Source organism: Lissotriton helveticus (assembly GCF_964261635.1).
Source record: "Lissotriton helveticus chromosome 1_1 unlocalized genomic scaffold, aLisHel1.1 SUPER_1_unloc_45, whole genome shotgun sequence".
Classification (NCBI taxonomy): domain Eukaryota; kingdom Metazoa; phylum Chordata; class Amphibia; order Caudata; family Salamandridae; genus Lissotriton; species Lissotriton helveticus.
The window spans coordinates 223,929-244,897 of NW_027611687.1; the positions used below are offsets into that span (position 1 = coordinate 223,929).

Here is a 20,969-nt window from a genome sequence, read left to right on the forward strand (position 1 = left end):
TCCCAAAGGCAGATATGAAAGTCATATGGACTGGTACCAAACAGATATTAAAAAAACATATACTATTAATTAATTTGTAATGCAGATTTCTGGGAAGTGAATGATTTCTCCACGGACAACAGGCGTTTTCCCCTGCCCTGAGTTACCACCTACTTGTATCTGGTATCCTGACTTTTGAGTTCTGGTCTCTGCCGCACACAAATCTATTGTGTATTGCGAGGACTACGCCTAGACCTATCCCTCAACTATGGTCCAGAGTGTGAATCAAGGGCAATGAAATTAAGGCGTACTTTCATGTGTTCATTTTATTCCACCTGATTATCAGTTGTTAGGTTTTTCTGCAACTGGATTTACTGGGTGCAGAAAACCAGGACACAATCTTTTTCCAGACAGAAAAATTAGACTGAAAAGACGCATAAGACTCTGGGTGCAGCAGAAGCAGCCAAGACTTATGCTGTTTTTGTTTACCAACTGGGGAAAACACAAGATTCTTCCCTCTGTTGGTGTTCACAGTTGTTGTCAGCATGTGATTCGGCGTTGAGTGCAGAGCGTATCGATTAGAGCCAAGGGGACGACCCGAGGAGGAGTTGACAAGCAAGTGGAGCGGAGCCTGGGAGGACTGCCAGGGTTTGTTTTGTGACCGGTTCCCGCTTCAGCCACGTCCTGTTATACGGGCGCTTTAAGTTCTACGGATCTGCTGTGGGGGCAGGAACGGTCGCTGCCGGCACCGCGGTGCTAAGACGCTGCTGGTGCTGCTCGTGCAGCGGCTGCTGCAGGGCACAGAGGAGCACAGAGGAGCCGTGGCCTGCAGCCTGGTTTTTGTCAAAAATGTATTTATTAATTTTTTTTTTCCACAGGCAAAAATTACTTCATCACTTGGTCCCACGCAGGGGATCAGAAAGCCTCAACAGAATTATAACTGGTGGAAAAAGTGCATTGATCAATATAAACCAGCTCCTCCTCTTATTAGATAAGCCAAATGAAAGATACAGCTTCTAAATGACCAGGAGGTTTGAGAGAGAGATAAAAAAGAAAAAAAAGAAGATCATGCAACTTTGCTAAGCCAGCAGATAGGTCTAAAGAAAACTCAACGGCCTTCTGTAACGGTAATTTCTCCAGGTTGCTCCACCGAGGTGTTGTATGCAGAATAGCCAAAAAGCGTGGACAAACTCATCCTAACATGGGATAAGTAATTATGAATCTAACAAGGAACAAAGAAAAAAACAGAAAAAAAACCCAACCCCCCACCCGACGTGGCGGCGTGTTCATACTAACGAGAGGTTGGTCGACACTGGAATTGTGATCAAAACTGGAAGAGATGGCGGGCTCTGATGGTGGAGGGACACACCGCAGACGGACGGCCCTGGGAGAGGAAGGAGACAAGGGGGCCCCATTTAAATTCGAAATTCTTATAATTATCCCTGAAAATATCAGCCATACGTTCTAGGCTAAGCAGTCTCCAAAGACGAGAGTGCCATAAGGAAATAGCTGGAGCCTCCCTTCTTTTCAAGGCGGCTGCCAGGGTGACCTTAGCTGCCCCACACGCACCTCTCTTGAAGTATGGGACTCAATTCCGGGCGACGACAGGTGGACTTCTTTTCCATCCCCATTCACTCCAATCCATTTCAATCCAGCTTTCCACCCGGCCCAACATGAGGGCCCTTTGATGCCTGGAGAAGGGGAGGCTGCTTAGCTCTAATACATTTGTTCCACAATTTTGATCCCCTTACTTTTGATCAATGTCAAAGGGACTTTGAATTGAAGAACACTGAAAGATATCAGTACATCCAATTGATGCACTGGGCCCTCACACCTCAGATACGGGAGGCTTCTACTCGACCTCTCACAAAATTTGAGGCCTTCCTTACCAAGACTGCTAACATGAAAAGGGTGATCTCATTTATCTATAGCTTCTTCCTTAAAATAGTGCTTTCCCCATGCCCCCGGTATATGTCTATGTGGGAAGACTTAATTCACCGTCCTATTTCCGATGAGGAATGTACGCATCTATGGTCTGACATCGCACGCTTCAATCATTCGTCAGAACTCAGGGAACTGCCGCCTGATTTTACGTACACACCAAGCATTGAGCTGAGCATAGGAGTGGAGAGAAGTGCCTACATATGCCGTCGGTAGTGGGACTGGCTCTGGATCCCGCTCTTGCTCCTGAACGATTGCCAGCATTCTCCCTTGTACTCTTGACAGCGATGAATAGCAACGAACAAGCAATGAACAGTGAGTGGTGAGTGACAAGTGGCAAGAGGTGTGTGGCATGTGGCGAGTAGTTAAGGTTGAACGGTCCGTAAGTCGCTGAGCCATTGGAGTCTGTAATAAGTCTGTAATACAAAATCTGAGAAATTATGCAAAGGGAAAAGTGACAATAGACTTTGACCCCGTTGAAGCACCCCTCGACCCCTGAATTACTCTGCATGCCTAGACTACAGCCCTACCCGGAGCCCGGATATTAATCGATTGATTAATTAATTAGTTAGTTAATTAAATAAGTAACCAGCAGCACCGGCGGATTCTGTACTGAGGTGTGCTTTGGGGGTGTTTTCCCTTGGAGGTGTTTGGAGGTGTTTTTGTCCAATCAAAGCACTGTTTGGTCTTGTCACTGGCCCGTTTGATTCTCTGAAAGAAGCAAGACTTCTTTACCTTAGAGGGTGTATTATGAGGTCAGGAAAGGAGCGGTCACCTTTCCCTCCTATCAAAAGGAAAAGAAAAATACAGCAAACACTAATATTAGATACGTTTAAAATAAAACAGGCAGGTGACATATAGTCCTTTAAATCATCTAAGGTCCATACATTTGGTAAACTGGGAAAGTCGCTGTCAAAGTTTGATTTTATGAAAGATCCAACTGGTGCTATGCTAACATTGCTAACTAACCCATGTGTTCTTCAAACTCCAATTAAACCACTGAGTAGAACAAATATTATATCCCCTAAGCAAGGAGTAAGTGAACCAGGCCACCTTGAGTCTGAAGCTGAAGTCGAACGAATGTCAAATTCAACTATGGACCAAGTCAACTATAGGGGTCAAATAACGGACCTAGAGATGTTAACTATTCCACTTACTGGTCATTCACAACAAGAGGACTCAAAATGCACAAATCTAACAATGGGAGATACTCAGCAATTACTACCAACTTAGGCAGCCAATGCCAATAGAAGTGCAAGTAAAAATCAGAAAAGCTAACGGTATAGGGGAACCATCTTATTTGGGCCAAATAAATCAACCAGAGCAAGAAGCTCCAAATGAACTAAATGGTGGGGTGAAAATCATAAGGGAAGCCAATACCCCACTGAAATCGAATCTTGCTCTGTCTAAAATGAATTCAGTTAAAAAACAGGACCAGCCGAAAAGGACGAATACAACAGCAACCCAGAAACTCTGCAGCGTTGGAGTACTCCGTATCAAAAAGACGTTTTGAATAGTAGTCCACAATTCATTAATTCTTGTGACGAAGGACATGATTTTCAAGGACCACAAAAAGAGGAGTATAAGGACCTATCATTCATAAATGGGCAACACCATAGCCCAGGTACTCAGGTACCAGGAAGTGGGAACGCAGGAGCAATTTGGGATTTATTCTTCAAAACCTCGCAATTAACTCTGGAAGCTTTAACATATCAGTCCAACAAAAAGGAGGTCCAAATAGATCTCGAGCTCTATGGCATCCTCTGTTACCGGAACTCACCAGAGGATAACAACACAAAATGATCTAATAGTAAGGGCACAATCTCAGCCAATATCTCAGTTTGCAGAGTGTAGTTGTGCCCCACTAATTAACAAACTAGCTACCATTCTGGATATTTAAAAAACAATAATTGACAATGTAAAAGTGAATTTTCCTAATGTGGGAATTCAAACCATCAAGGCTGACTGCCCCTCTAAAGGTACAATAAAATGTAAAGACAATACTGTTGTTGTTAAAGAAAAAATAGATGATAAAACAAAAGATCAAGAAGTGATAAACCTATGCTTGACACAATCAACAATGACAGACGCATCTCCGGAAGTTCATCTATCAAAAAGACAGAGGAAAAAACAACGGAAAGCAAGAAATAAAGCTTCTAAAAGTATAAAAAATGCAAATGCATCAGATATAGTGAGATTGAACACTGGAAATAATCATGACCAAATATTATATTGTGAAGGTGAGGGTAAACAAATGTCTCCAACAAAACCCTTTTACCCTCTATTTAATAAAGATCTATCGGAGGTACAAGCAGTTATGAAAAATAAATGCCTAAACAATCAAGCTGATAGTATAAAAATGATAGAGAATGGGAAAATGCAGTCCTTTGAAATGCTGCAAGTGGAGGAAAGTAATAAACAGGTGGAAAATAAGCCATCACAATTGGAAACAAATAGAGCAAAGAGGGAGAGTATCAGAGGGGATGAAACAAATAGAGATTTGTTAAGTGGTGCAGGTAATTTTTACGCCGGAATATAAATCCAGGGGTGATAATGAAACAACTTGCAAACATCCGGACCCAACACAAGATGACAGGAGTATGCGAAGCATGTGCATCTACAGCATACATGCATCGAACAGAGGATTAATGGCCCCAAATCCTTGCCGTGGTATCTTGTCATGTTGTGGCTGAGTGTGCCATGTGATGTGGCAGGCTATAGTGCTTGGTGTGATTTGGTCATTTTTGACAAGGTGGAGTCCTGAATGGTTAGGAAATTTTTGAATTTCTTTGTTTTTGGGATTGTGTGATATAGTGCGGTACCTACCGTATGATGTAAATAAATTACATTGCTAATATACCATAAGGATGTGGGGTGAGTGTTATTAGGGCCGAAGCCTTGCTGATTATATGTAGAATAACAGGTCTGAGAGGTCACTACTGACTAGGGCAGGTTAGCAGCTGCACAGGCCTTGGGCATTGATCCTATTGAGGATAATATGTGACGGGCCACTGGTGACTGGAGCTAGCTAGCCACAACGCTAGCCTCTGGTATTCATTACAGGCAGGGTAACACTACATGTCAATATTGACTGGAACTGGTTGGCAGTAGAGTTGACCTCTTGTTTTAAATATTTGCAGGATTTAAGGTACAGGGGTCACTACTGACTGGAGTTACCTAGCAGGATAATAGGTCTCAGGGAGCCAATACTGACTGAAGCTGGTTAGTATGATCACTAGTCCCAAGGTGCTATTAATGACTCAAGTTGGCTAGAATGATAACAGGTCCCAGGGGCCAGTACTAACAGGAGCTGGCTAGTAGGCTTACATACAGGTCCAAGGGGCCACTACTGACTGGAGGTGGCTAAAAGAATAACAGGCCCAAGGATGGTGGGGGTGCGAGTGGCACCAGTGACCGGAGTTGGCTAGAAGCATTGACAACCTTTGGTATTGATTAAATGCAGGATTCCAGGTCACAGGAGGCACTGCTGAATACAGCTGGCTAGCAGCAGTGGTGGCCTCTAGGAAGAAGGAATTGAGAAAGCATAACAGGATATACTGGTTTCTTTAATACCGATAATTGGTTACACATGAATGCCACAACGTACATTGATATATTACATTACCAAATTACAATATTCTTATATTAATTTGATGTGACTGTTCGCCTTAATATGCCTGCAAAGTTACATGAATCTATTAGGGCCCAGAACCATTTTATTTACTGATGTCCATCTGCACACTTTCCTGCATCTTGTAGTAAATTGAATATTGACAAACAAGTGTTATTTTCAGAAACAGTGACTTCTGCAGCTTGTCTGTGTATCTTTTATCTGCACCTCACGGACTCCTCACATTCCTCTCGAGAGAAGATCCTGCCTCCTACTCATTAGTGTCGTTTCAGTAACTGTTTCTATCACGTGTTCATGTTTCATTGACTTGTATTAGGAGAAAAGTGTATAAAATACATTGTGTAGCATTAGCATTATATACCCCAACTTGCTTTAGGGTGGATGCTCTCGTCCATTGCAAAGACAATTGTCACTTGTTAGTTTGCTTGGCCTTTTGCTATTTTTGCATTACATTTATGATAGATTTGTTGGCTTCCCGGTGTGTTGTGTTTTATTTTACATAGGACAAGAGATGACGAGGAAAATGACAGTCTAGTATACACATTCTTCATATAAATCAACTCACAGTATACTGTTCTGGAGGTTCAGTCCTACAGACATTATCTCTAACTGAACGCAGGCACCCTAAGTAGCATGTGCTTTTCAAACCAGTTGCCTCTCTGATGCGGCGTCCTCGCTATTGGATAAGTCAATATGTCCTGAATTTTAGGAGGGTTACCGTATCTAGTGCACCCTGTTAGGCAGTGCTCACCTGTGGTAGTAAGATGTTAATAGGCACCTTATCACCTATGCACGGTGCAGGGCTTTGAGTTACAGAGCTCCTCACGCTGTGGAGAAGATTAGGTCACATTACCCATTATCCCATATTTGGTCCTGGTGAAATGATAACAGATTGCTCCATGACTACACAAGGCATGAAAAAGGTTGACCTGAAGTATAGACCCCAGCTTACCAGCAGGTCCAAAGGTGATCGACACTTTCACACAGTGATAGGGGCCATTAGTTCCTCAATTTCTCTGCCACTGTTTTTAATCTCAACATGGACCAGGAAGATCACATTAACTATATTGTGGCAACTGGTCGATAGTTGATCTTATATTTAGACTTTCACCAATCTCACATCTTATGACACAATATCCTCTGTCCTGCTATGCTCATCCGGCATACTTAATAAAAGATCTGCAACAAAGTGCCCTCTTGTGGTGCCCGCCAGGCATTGTAGCGTCGGCCTGGTGAGGAATATAGCCCAATGATGAAGCATGTCACCTTCAGGTGAGTGAACGCAACTTGTCTTAAAAGCACATGCTTCCTAGGGTGTCTGCATTCAGTTACAGATGACTCTGGGACTGAACCTCCGGAACAGTATACTGTGATTTGACTGTTTTATTTTAACAAATGTACATAGCAGATATTGCCCCTTCCTTGTTTCACAAACATGATCGGATACCTGCCTCGGAGCGCACTTCTTACAGACGAGTATGGGGTTATCATGTTGCTGCTACAAGCACCTTACCTGTGCGAGTTATCGGGAACGATGCAGGGGGCAGACGCAAACCAGCCACACGTGGAGATCAATGACAAGTACTGAAGAATTAACAGAGCCTCCAAGCTGGTGACCATTACTTAATTGACCCTGAAAATAAAAGACGTATTTAGTATTCTGGTGACTCATGACCATAAAAACAAAGGTTATAAATTCAATATTATGTCAAATACTTAAAAAATGGAACTGGATGTGCTGAGTCGATGTTGCCCCAGGTCATGCGTGACACCTTCCACCACTATTGCTTATGGGACTTGTAGTTTTGTTTTTCTCATTAAAAGGATGGGTTCTAAAGTCCCAGTGTTCTAAGCGATGTTAGTTAAAATCAGAGGCCTAAGTGAGGGTGAAGCATGACACTGCTCTGCTTAGCAGTGAGATGAATGACAGTTCCCCAGCCCTTCCATTCTCTGACAGACAGAGGCTCGTCAGACATTCATATTTTCTTGTAACGAGAAAGAAACTTTTATTGCAGCTTCTGTCAACTGAAGAGATAAAAAGCCTGGGCGTGTTTCATTAACTACTGACAAACATGAACAATCAAGATCATGAGTTTCTGGAAAACTATCAAGCACCCAATCAGAATCAGCCGCCCTTCACACCCAGGAATTCTTGAGGCTTTGGAGAGGGTGAATTGCACGTGGTATAAGAGGAACACTACATCGAATCAAAGCTCACTTCTCAGGGATGTACTGAAATGCCAGCCTCATGGCACACTTAGCCAGCTCTTCACCTCCTCCTCCTCAAACTGTTGACCAGCTATCAGGGCAAATGAGCCTGCAGCAAAGCATCGCTGGCTTGGTTCCACACCGGACCAGGCAATGCGGTCAACTCCATACTCCTCCAACTCAGCATGCTCTCTGGTCGAGGCAGTCCTAACCCCACATGGATGTTCCCCATCACAACTATTTTAATGGTACTAAGTTATGTTTCTGCTAAATGTAGGAGTCAAAAAGTGAAAGATTTTACTAGGAAGTACTGAAAGAGAACTCATGAAGTTTTTCAATATTTCTGAGTCTGCCACAGTACACAGGAGCATTATTTCCTACAGCAGCAAATCGTGTATGTGCCCTGTAGAAAGCTTGTTTGAATGAAACATGGAATTAATTGCAGCCTACAATTCATGCAACAACATAGAGTGCAAGATAACTTGTGTTATTATTCCAGCAGAACGAAATGCCATTCCTAATGTGTACGTCATTTTAAAGACAAACCCAGAAAAATGTGTGGTCAGTGTTGTTCTTCTGCCTGTTAAAAGACAATCTCCATTAATGTGTCAGTAATTAAAACACTATGAGAAACCCTACTCTATGGCAGGATGCTGCCTGCCACTATATTGCAGGTTACTTCCAACATAATCTGATTTATACAGACATACTCCAGGGTTCTGCCAGCTATCGGGTCTGCACACAGCAGTCTGGAGCCACTCAGGAAGGAGGTAAGCTCTTCATTTCATCTTAAGCCCTTAGGTTACATTCACAGCCTGATGGGTCCGGAGAACTTTATCCTCGCTCTAACTGCGCCGACGTAGCCCAATATAGTCTGTGTTGTGTGCTGGGTGATGCCTGGCATCTTATTATCGTTGGCAGATGGATGAAGCTCTGATAAGAGCTACTACAAGAAGAGCAGAGAAACAGGACCACAGATCGCCACAGAGTGATAACTGCCCAGAAGCTGAAGAAAGAACCCTGGAACAGCAAACCTCCTACACCCTGGAGATTCTCCAGAGTAAGCAAATGATGGTAATGAAATGCAAATTGCAGCATTAAGGTCACTGTAACACTGGGCAGGGGACGGGAGGAAAAGAACCGGATAATGTTGAGTGGTGGCGTAGTGAACTAACGTCCTCCCCCTCTCTGCCTCATTATCAGCATGACTGGAACAGGGGAGAAGCCTGTTCCTGGGAACTAGCCGACGAATTGGATGACGGCCCTTTAACTGGAAGACACACGAGTACGCAGCTCCACCCCCTGATGACGGCGCGGGATTCCTAGTGGGTAAAAACGCGGAAGAATATGTCCTGGCGTGTGACGTCACCGACCGAGGATCGAGAGTGGGAGAGTGGCCCGGAGCAGCAGAGAACGGAGCTTTTGGAGGCGAACCAGAGGATGACAGGAGTAAGCCAGGAGGCCACTGGATCGATGAATCGCCGTGCCACACTCCCGAGGGAGGAGTGTGGCTACAACAGGTACGGCAGCGTTTGGCGGGCTGGGTAGGAAGACGGGGTTCTTCTAAACCGTAGCCGCGTGTGTGCCAGAATATCTGCCCAACCTTTCTTTGTCCTCACCGTGTAAATATACCCCTCCTCACCAGTAATCACGCCTCTGCACCCTCGCACATTTAATAAAGTGTTTAGCACCTTAGCACGGGTGTCCCCTGCACTTGTCCGGTTCCCTGTGGGAGAGTCCAGATAGAGTACATATCCTGACGATCTGTACCTGTTTCTTTTCCCTGGCGGAGTCCAACTAGGAGTTAGGAAGAACGGAAAATCCCCTGAAGTCTGCTTCTTAACCATCTGGAAACAAGACCATAACCAGACGCTAACACGGACCCGAGAGCTTTTCAGAGAGACACCTTGACAACCCGACATAAAAAGACGTTTTCCAAAATAAAACCTTACCTACCCCGAACTGGTCTTAGGTCTCTTCTTGATCCCACGCCACAACTGGTGTCAGAAGTGGGATATCCCCCTTCCATCCCACAACAGAAGATGGACCAAATCATACAACACCTTATAAAGGGACAAGAAAAGTTAGAATGGGCGGTAGAAAGACAAATGACGTCGGCTCAAGCAGACAGGGAAGTTTTCAAGAACACCATTACAGCCCAAATTGAAGGCTTAAATAAGGCGGTCCAACAACCCAGTGCTTTACCCGGTGGGAAACGAAGAGCCACCCCGACGCATCCCTCTGGAGTATCATTACAAAAATACAACGCAGGGGAGGATCCAGATGCCTTTCTGACTAACTTTGAAAGAGCAGCCCGGGCCTGTGGTTGGGCAGAAGAAAAATGGCCCTTCTTTCTGGCCCCATTGTTAACCGGGGAAGCTCAGGCTGCATACCAGGTGGCCAATGCCAGAGGGAATACGCCATATCAAGAGATCAAAGAAATAATCCTGGACCACTTAGGATTAGATTCAGAGGCCTATCGTGTATGGTTCAGGAAAGAAAAAGGAATTCCTGGTGAAAACCCCAAGACTCTATATCTCTGGTTAAAAATGACAGCCGATAAGTGGCTGAAACCCGAGAGCAGGTCCAAAGAAGAGATAATGACTAGTATATACTTGGAACAGTTTCTGGAAGCGTTACCATACGGAAGCCAACGTTGGCTTAAGCAACATTCTGGCTTCACTGCCCAACAAGCCGTAGAGATGGCCACCAATTGTTCCCGAGCGCAGCCTAGGTCTCTCCCTTGGGACCAAGAAAAAACTACAAAGATGTCCGCAGTACCAAAACCCGAGAGGAAGTTCAAAGTCGGCCCAGAGCAGCCAAAAGTGAAACCCATAAGAAAGGAACCAGTTTTCAAAGGCCCCCAGTGCTTCGAGTGCGGCGAATGGGGCCATATCGCTAGACTGTGTCCCAGAAGAAAGGCCCCTGAAGAACCAATGGAGGTGGGGTACATACCTAAGGCCGTAATGGACACCGCTGAGATGGGACCATCGTTCTATGTAAGGGTAACGGTCAATCAACGACAAATAAGGGCACTGTTGGATTCAGGATGCAGGCAGTCCGTGATCTAAAAGAAACTAGTGCTACCCCAACAGCTCACTGCAAAAGGACATTCCTATGCCCTGGTCCTAGTGGACTACACAACTAGGTTTCCGGAGGGCTTTCCCTTAAGAATCCCCAATGCTAAGAACATAGCCGAGAAATTGATAGGGGGAGCGTTTCAAGTGATACGGGGGCACCTACCTGGAACTCTTGCTGCCACTTCGCCCCATAGCTTTCTTCTTGGGTTCCCCTCGCCGCCGCAGCCTTCAAAACCTCAGCGCGGCCGCCGAGCAGGGGGAGAACCACAATACCCAGGATCCTCGGCTCCAGGAAGCCGACCGAGGACACGCCCACAACGCGCTGAAAAGACCGAGAGCCTTCCCGCGTCGCGGGAGCGCCAGGAGAAGCCTGGGACAAGGGTGGGGCAGTCTGGGCAGTCTGGGCAGTCTGGGCAGAACGAGGCAGGGCAGGGCCACCCCCCTGAAAAGTAAGACTTTTACGATTATATGGCATATTGTAGTATTATGGGATGAAACAGCCTATAATAAGGAACTCCAAAAACAACTATCAGTAGTCTCCAACTATCGGAAACTACCAGGCAATCCAACTTCCAAATTAGAGAAGAAAATCCAAGATCTATCTCGCAGAGATTTCGATGGAGGCTGGTTAAGTGAAAAAGAGGCATCCTTTTTCATTAACAGAGCGCCCACAGTCCCGGCAATCTACATACTGCCTAAAGTACATAAACATCAGACCTGCCCTCCTGGACGTCCAATCGTGTCAGGGTGTAATTCCATCTTGAAACCCCTGGCACAGTATGTAGACTTTTTTATCCGCCCTTTTGCAACTGAGAACAAAAACTACATCAGAGATACTATGGCTGTGTGTAGAAAACACTCCCTTCGATAGTGAGTTAGAACTTTTGGTGTCTATGGACATTGAAAGTCTATATACAAACATCCCTCAGGAAGATGCTCTGTCCATCCTGTTTTCCCTTCTTGAAGGTAGACCTAGACCTCATCAGGTTCCATCAGATTTTATCATTGAATGTTTACGCATTCCTTTATGTGAGAACTTTTTCATCTTTGATAGGACCTTTTATCAACAGTTAAAAGGCGTGGCTATGGGCCCAGTCTTTGCGCCGGACATAGCGAATATATACGTTTCTGATTTTGAGGACAGGTTCATTTACAGCATCAGTAACCCTTTCGCAGCCCAGCTTCGATGCTGGCTGCGTTACATAGATGACATTTTTTTCATTTGGCATGGTAGTTCTGTGGAATTGGCCAATTTTCATGCATGGATTAATTTAAGAAACAACAACCTGCAATTTACAATGGTTTCCAACAACCAGAGTATTGATTTTTTGGATGTCTCCATTAAGGTCAATGAGGAAATTTTTTTATATACTACTCTGTATACCAAACCTACAGCTAAAAACACCTTACTCAGATACAACAGCTGTCACCCCCAAGCGTTACGTGATGGGCTACCCTTTGGGCAATTTCTGCGCTTGCGCAGAAATTGCTCGAGGAGAATTGACTACTTTAGAGAAGCACAACAACTCAAACTGAAATTGCTCGCACGAGGTTATCCAAACAGACTATTGAAACGTTCACTGAAGCGAGCTTGGTATAATGACCGAGAATCACTTCTACAAGTCAAAGTTAAAACGACGCAACCGAAACTTGTTTGTGTAACTACCTTTGGTACTTCCAGCAACTCCATTAAGAAAACGATCTCAAAACATTGGCCTCTCCTCTCAGATCTACCAGAGCTGGTCGACAAGCCTATGTTTGCTTTCAAAAGAGGTAGGAACCTAAGGGATAGGCTGGTTCACGCCTATCAAAATAAAGATACCCATCTGGTGGATAATATGCGACAAAATTGAGTCCTTTAATAGGACATTTCAAATGTAACCATTGTACAGCATGTGCCACTACGGTCAATACCAAACAATTCATCTTGAATAACAAAACTTTTGTACTGAAAAACGTCTCTAATTGCAATACAACAAACGTTGTTTATGTCATTGAATGCCCCTGTGGCTTGAAATATTTTGGTAAAACGACACAGCCTATCAAAAAACGCATTATGCAACATCAGTCGAGAATTTGCTGCCATACTGAGAACGCTCCCCTTGTAGACCATTATTTAGCCAAAAACCATAGCGAAAATGAACTACAGTGGTGAGTAGTTGAGGTAGTAAAGCCCACAATTAGACAACCCAATGTGGATCACATGCTTTCACTTAAAGAACAGCGTTGGATCTGTTTAGCGGAATCAGTTAAATTTGGTCTTAATTCCAGTACAGAATGGCATGCACTTGCCTGCCTCACCTGAACTACTACAAGACCCAGGCTACATATACACAGCTAGAATGATTTTAGTATACACAGGATAATGAATCGATTATTTGCTTGTATTTTTTCTGTATTTTTCTATTCAAGATCATACTGACTCTATATATACTGGTTTGTATGCGTGGTTTGTCATCTGAAATTTCATCTCACTAATAAACAAGGGGTACAGATCTCTCTATACCTTGTTGGGTACATAATTCTCCATTAGTAACAACCCCCAGACGGATCACAAGTCAGCCTTTGAGCTATATCCCTTTCTGTATTTTTTACAGAATATAACATTATCGATCATAGTGTTTATGAGCAAATGTCTTTTAAATATAATTCGAATCCTACTCATCTTTCCTGATTCAGTTCGGATATTTGACAATCACACGACAATCCCGAGACATATATATGTTTGTTAAGATTGTGTTTTCAATGGTAAACCCCCCCTTTTCCAACATGGCGACTGTTGTCATATAGATCCTAGAGAAACGACCCGAGTCCTTCTTCACTTTTGCACCGCGCAATTCATTTCCGGGTCTCTGTCTTTAAAACCACAGCCCGGGCCAGTCCGTATCACTGATGATCCCGGTTACCGAATGAGGACGCGGCTCTTCGTTTGACCAAGTAAGCAAATGACGCTGGTTAGAAAGGACCCTTTGTTTAGTATATGGTAGCCTGTTCCTTGTGACTGTATCGACATTAAGAGACTTCCCGTGATTTTGCCGGATTTTTTGCCACAAGTTTGACTTTGAGAGACTCTTCTCACTGCTGATATTATTAGCAACATGCAGACACTGTGTCAATTTCGACCAGTTTCAATTGTCGAATTGCCATGCATTTTCGCTTAGTTTTGTACTTACTGGCCATGTGTCCATAAGTTTTGTTCGCTTACACACAGAAATATTTCGCATGCAGTGGTCGCCAACCTTGACACATTGCTTGACCTGTAACTCGTCCAAATTTCAGTGTATGAACGTGTATATTAGATAAACACTCCCCAGACTTCTATTAAGGTCTGTCTATTTAGTGCACACAGTACATCTTTTAGTGCTGACTTGCCAGACTCTACATTTCGGTTTCCCTTTTTCTTTTTCCAGTAACACGAAGTTACGCCTCAATTACTTATTTGTTTGTTCATCATACAACGGAATTTTTTCCACTATACCAGAGCAACAGGTATGTCATTTTTTCATTTAGATTTTACTTGATAGGGTTCTTTTTATTATGCGCAGTCCCCCCCCCTTTCATCTATCACTTATTCCTTACAGATCTGATTTATTTCTCCAGTGACCCCCTTCACCTGTGGTCAACCCAATTCAATACATACACTACTGAAATTTCAGGTGAGAAATACATTGCTTGATGTTTCTTTGTTCTAACTGTTTGTTGTAAAATATTCAATTAGCCACTCTTGTATGTGATTGCTACCAAAGTGTCTACACTTTACGATATGGAAACAACGTTGGTCTGTCATCAAGAGACTTTTTGTGTATCTCTCGTCATTAATCTGTTCACAATTGTGATGCAATGATTAATCACTGTCTAACAAATTCCTAGCATTGTTTAATTTGTAACTGTTTTAATTCTAGATATTTTTATTGTACAGCAACATTATCTTCAAGATTTCTACGCATATTTTCTTTGGTCTCTACTACCAAGTTGAATGCAATAACTATGGCATAATGATTAATGTTTGATTTTATTCTGAACAAATTTTTTAATGATGTCAAAATACCGAGTTTTACCAGGAAGGGGTAAATTGCTTGGTTAGAAATAGACAATATAGACTTAGCCTGACACATGGAGTTGTATGAATTGTTTAATCGTTTTATACATTATTTTTAGTAATTGTGTTCTATTTTAATTTAGGGAGTTCTTTCTGCAATGAAATATTTAGTCCTGATGATGGTCTATACGACGACTGCACATTAGACCGAAACGTCGACACCTCCATCATCTCCTAATAGTGCTGCATTGTCACCAACATTCGACCACAGTTTATTAATTATTTTTGGTTGTTTGTTACACTGACCAGGAGCTGATGTGTGAGCTGTGCACTGAAGGAATGTGATTAACTACATCTCTGTTCTCAGTTTTTTTGCTTTGATTTATTTCTATGTACTTGTCTCCCAAGATGTAAATTTATTGCTTCATTATTTCAATACAGAATAATAAGATTTTCAGAAATATAAACTCTCTCCGTGTGTTCCCTTTTATTATCCTTCCTTGGATTAATTCCAGTGCAAAACTAATTGTGATACTCTGTCGATACACCTGAGTTTGTTACGCATGTATGACTCATAACTAAGACTCTCTGTCCCTAAATAAGTCCCTTGTAGCACACTGTGACTTTAAATATTCAGTGCCCAAGCCTACAAGGGTTAATTGGGTTTCCCCTGCCTATTACATATTGTATTACAGTTCATGTTTTTCAACTCTATTAAGGAAGTACATGTAACGTTATAGATTTTGGACCTTGTATACATAGTCATACCTAGACGTGGTCTAAAAGATACAAGCCTTCCAGGGATCAGTACTTAGTTGCTATTGATGGCAAAGTCCAAAGGAACTATGGATAACTATCTAGTCAAAATGGTGAGTAAAATCAACAACGACAGAAGGAAATCACTGGGACGGGACAATATGCCTGGGATACCAAATACTCCCATTGATGACTGTAGTGATCTAAACCCCGCCCCCTTCTCCTCCACTGATGTCACTATTGATGCCCATATAGTGGAAACCCCTGATATGCTTGTGGTTGATCAGGACATAACAGACGAGGATTCACCAGATATATCTATGGATGCTTCAATACGACGCTCACCACCTAAGAGAGCGGTGAGGAAATGTAGGAAAATAACGACTAAGCGGGGAGGAACACATCATAAGAAAATGCCCGACATAGCGCAGAAGAGTACTGTTGGCCACAAAGAGACTATGACTATGACTATGATTACAAATAGTGGCATTAATACGGACTCTGATCTTTTGGACATTATTGCTAAGATGCTTGAGGCTAAATTAGAATCTACTGTCAAGCCTCTAGTGGCAAAAATAGATGTCTTGACAGCTGAAGTATCTAGATTAGGTGGCCTTTTAAACCAGCTATCCAACGCTGACAGCCCAAAATTGAGGGTAAAGGATGTTCAACCAGCTAATGTTGCACATAAGATACAGGTGGGAAGGGCAAGTGCAGTCGAACATAGGGAGATGAGCCAATTGGATGGCCAGTGTACACAGATCAAAACGGCTCCAGTAACCATAGGGGGCCTACCGAACCCAGTAAAGAAAATCCGCCCAATTAATCTCCCACCAGATTGTGAACCATATGTGGTCGTACTCTTCAATGTCCCACCTCTAGACCCTATAGAGTCCATTTCCCGCCAGGAATCTCACGATTCACTTAAACATAAAACTGTCTCCTGGCTGAACAAGAATTGTGGATTTCTGATAAACTACTCGGACCAGATAGTGACAACTAGACGGGTTCCGTGGATCGGAAATGCCAGGAAAACCTGTAGGGGTGATTGTGTCATCATTAATTTTAGGCACCCACAGCATGTTGCGACTGTGCTTCTTAGAGCAGCATCTTTGAGGCAGAGTGAGAATAGTGTGGGCGTGCACCCTTTGTAATACTTTTATAGCCATCTAGCTAAGGTCCCTCAATATAACACACCATCTAGGCCTTTTAGCTTTGACAAAAGTCCAGTCTTTGAGATCACAACGCACAACAGGTATCAGGCACTGAGTGCGTTGGATCAGAATGATTGACTTGCATTGACCGAGAGCTCTGGGTTGGGACCACCTTTAATTACACAAGTAGATAAACCTAATACAATTAATTTAGAGCTCAAGTTTGCACAGATAGTAGTGCCCTTATTGAATCATGATGATAAGTCTGTATTAGGCTGTATTCCAATGACTTTAGCATGGGAAAAGTTTCTTAATTGTGCTAGTGATAATATTGGTACCTTAGGAGAGGCCAGTACATGTCGTATTGATAGGACTGTGTCTGAGAGACCAATTTCCAGAAACACCTCACTGAAAGTACTAAATATCGCATCTGTTTCACTGGATGATAATTCCACACAAGAGGAACTACTGAATGTATCCATATCTGGTCCCAAAGATAATTTATCAGTAAGACTAATATCATAGAACATAGCAGGGCTAGCTAGGAATCTTCGTGATCTAGTTTGGTGTACCTACATTGAGGACTACAATATTATCCTCCTTCAAGAGACCTGGGCTCTAGAAACCCCCCACAGACTTGGGTACAAAACCTTCTATTGTGACGCAATTCCCTCAGTAAGAGGGAGGGCGTCAGGGGGTCTGGTGATCTGGGTTAGAATAAATTTAGAAATAGAAATTACCCCATTGATAACCCATTCCCCTGATCTACTGGGGTTAAAAGTGGTGACAAGGGAAAAAGAAATTCTATATTTAATAAACATTTACAATAGGCCGTACCCAGTAAATAAAGAATCTAAGGTTATAGAACATCTAGATTCCCTCTTAGATTCTCTAGGTCCAAATGCCCAAGTAGTAGTAGGAGGGGATTTTAATTGCAAATATGAACCTGTGTTGGGCTTTGACAACTTACTTGAAGAACAAGATATGGCTAATGATATTCCAAATCTGGATTCTACTGGGTCTGTTAAATGTACTGTAGCTGTAACCCAAATTCTGCAGTTGACAATAGGTCATGATCTTAGGGCATGTAATGGCCGCTTGCAGTCCGATAGACCAGCAGCCCCAACATTTCTTAAAGGCAACTGTAAGTCACATATAGACTTTATATTGGTCTCCTTGAGTCTATGGTATTTACTCATTGATCTCAAAATAGATGTTAGGACAGAGAGTGACCATCTTCCACTCCAATTATGGCTACATCCTCAACCGTTTTTAGTTAAACAGGACGAATAGGTTACAACAAATAGTTCACTTGGAGAGTTGCAGATAACTAACAATAGACGTGCACTGAGATGGCCTTATATCCTAGCTAAGGATGAGACAATGTTAAATATTTATAATACCTTTCCCGACACTATTGGGTCGTGTAAGGAGCCCCTAATAGGCAGCCAGGGTGTTCTAGATCTACATTATAAATTGGTTGACCCTTTAATTCCCTTTCTGAGCAAAAATTGCAAAAGGGACAAGAACCCAAGCGAAGGCCATCTACAGTTGGCTAACCCTTGGTATAATAAAGAATGCCGTTTAGCGAAGCACCATCTGATCCAGACGGTCAAATCTAAAAACTTCCATTCTATAAAAGAAAGTAGACATGCATATAATAAAATCTTGACCCAGGAGAAAAAAGCATGGGATGATGCACTATGGGACGACTTACTAACAGCAGCCAAATTGAGAGATCAGGGTACCTTTTGGAGTTTAATAGCCAAAGGCAACAGAAAGGGTAGATCATCCAAGGATCTTTATCTAGACGAACAAACTTGGTGCGACCATTTTACCAAACTCTATTCCTATGATGAACAGGGGTCGCCCTTACATAATAAAGAGAGTAATCTAGAATTGAGTATTACACCACTATGTTTTAGTAGAGAGGAAACTACCCAGGCACTACAAGCAATCAAAGTGGGTAAAGCCCCAGGACCGGACAAGATTCCTGGAGATTTACTTAAACATGATGTAGAAGTATGGGGGCCATACATTAATTTTCTATGTAATTCTATACTGGCTGGAACACCAATCCCCGACAGTTGGAAAGGGGCAGAAATTGTAACGATTTTCAAAAAAGGGGATCGTTATGATCCGGGCAATTACCGCCCAATTAGTTTAATTGACCTTTTACAGAAGGTTTTTGCCAGGCACATTTTAAATAGACTCACAGAATGGATGGAGGGGACGCAGATATTGTCTAAATTCCAAGCAGGGTTTAGACCAAAAACTAGTACAGTGGACCATGTGTTCAGGTTCACGTGCATTTGCTGGAAGTATATCAATATAAGAAAGGGCAGTTTGTACTTGGCATTTATAGACTTGAGGGCTGCCTTCGATCTCGTTCCACGGAATCTTCTGTGGGTCACATTAAGAGATATGGGGGTCCCCGGCGAGCTACTTAAAGAACTTATTAGATTACACACAGGGAATTATGCCAAAGTTAGATGGGGGAAGGGAGGTGAACTTTCAAAGCCCATTCCGGTGAGTCGTGGCGTGCGTCAAGGCTGTGTGCTGGCGCCCACGCTCTTCTCACTATATGTTAATGATATACCTGTTTACCTAAGGGACTGTGATCATGACTCCCCGAAGCTAGGAGATGAGGTGATTACGGCATTACTTTTTGCCGATGATACAATTCTCATCCACAGACTCCGAGGGGTCTTCAAAACCTGGTGAATTCATTTTATGGTTACTGTGTAAAGAAGGGGTTAGAAATAAACTCATCTAAAACAAAATATATGTCCATAAATCCGCAAAAGTCCTTTAGAAAGAATTTGGTTCTAAATAACCAAAAATTGGAATATGTGGGGAGCCTTAATTACTTAGGCATTATGTTGGATAGTAATCTCTCATGGAAGGGACATCTAGCAAAGAGTCAGCTATCTTTTAAGCAGAATTCGATGCCCATCCTAAAAGTGCACGGAGCTAGTTATTCTAAAGCCATTACACCGGCACTTGAAGTATTTAAGGCAAAGGCCCAATCAGCGGCACTTTACGGTGCCGAGGTTTGGGGACATCATTGTAAACGCAATTTTGAAAAGGAAGAGAACCATTTTTTGCGTAGATTACTTAAACTACCAACTAGAACTCCCTTAGTTCCAATGCTTTTAGATTTGGATCTTAAAAGGACGGATTATCAAGCAGCTCTTAGACCTTTGCTGTACTGGATAAGATTGTGGACAACCCCGGAGTTGTGTAACTATAAAAGTGGTCTGATAGAAATTATTCAGATTGATGAATACAAGAAAATCGCCTGGCTAAAACATGTTTCCCTTTGGTGTACCAGGTTAGGGCTGTCCCATTTTTGGGACGAACCCCAGAATATGACACCGGTGTGTAAAAAGCTCCTTAAGTCAACTTACTGGTCCAACGTCAATGATGAGCTATTTCATAGCCCATCTACTGGCATATTGACCCAGGAATTTATGATTATAAAAGATAATACTGCATTCGAACCATTTATAGGTGAAATAGGACCACCAATAGCAAAAACCTTATATTTGCAATTTAGATATGGGGTATTACAGATAAATGCTAAAACATGCAATTGGGGAGGTAACAACGATAATGGCCTCTGTTCTCTTTGCTCATTAAAGGCAAAGGAAGATGATGTCCATTTACTGCTTTTTTGTCCAGCATATAAATCACCTAGGTACCGCTGGATTAGACCCCTTTGTAAAAACATGGGTGTCAGATCATACAAAGAGGCAGAGCGCATCATTAAGTCTAATACCTCACAACTGGTTGTCTTTTGCATAAGTAGGTTTCTGTTTAATGTGTATCTCATCAGGAAACGGCTTGGATACAAGCTGTAATGTAACAATGGCGTACATAGCCACCCAGTATTAGCCAATGCAGAATGCACTGAGTTCATCCCTTGCAAGACGTGTGGTTCTAGTGGTTTTAAAGGTTTCAAATTTTGGTTTTTAGTCTGGCTTTTTAATCGTGGAGAAAACCTTTTTTACTTAAATTATTTAGATTTTTAACGTAGTATTGTGAATTTACCCGTTTTGAATTAATTGTTACCTAGTCCCATTTTTACCAACTGCCATCTGTGTATGTGATAAATTGTTGATGAGAGCGCTGCAAATAATTGTCTGTAAATGTTTTTTATGTCTGTAAATGTTTTTTTC

At 42.6% G+C, this 20,969-nt stretch overlaps 1 protein-coding gene across 1 annotated transcript in view; it reads right to left on the reverse strand.

The window, feature by feature from the left end:
* The window catches only part of LOC144806097 (uncharacterized), a 48,682-nt gene that overhangs the window by 13,015 nt on the left and 14,698 nt on the right, over positions 1-20,969 (reverse strand). The window contains exon 3 of the mRNA XM_078672533.1: positions 7,065-7,184. The gene's annotated coding sequence lies outside the window, so the exon portion shown is untranslated. The remainder of the gene's footprint in view (positions 1-7,064; positions 7,185-20,969) is intronic.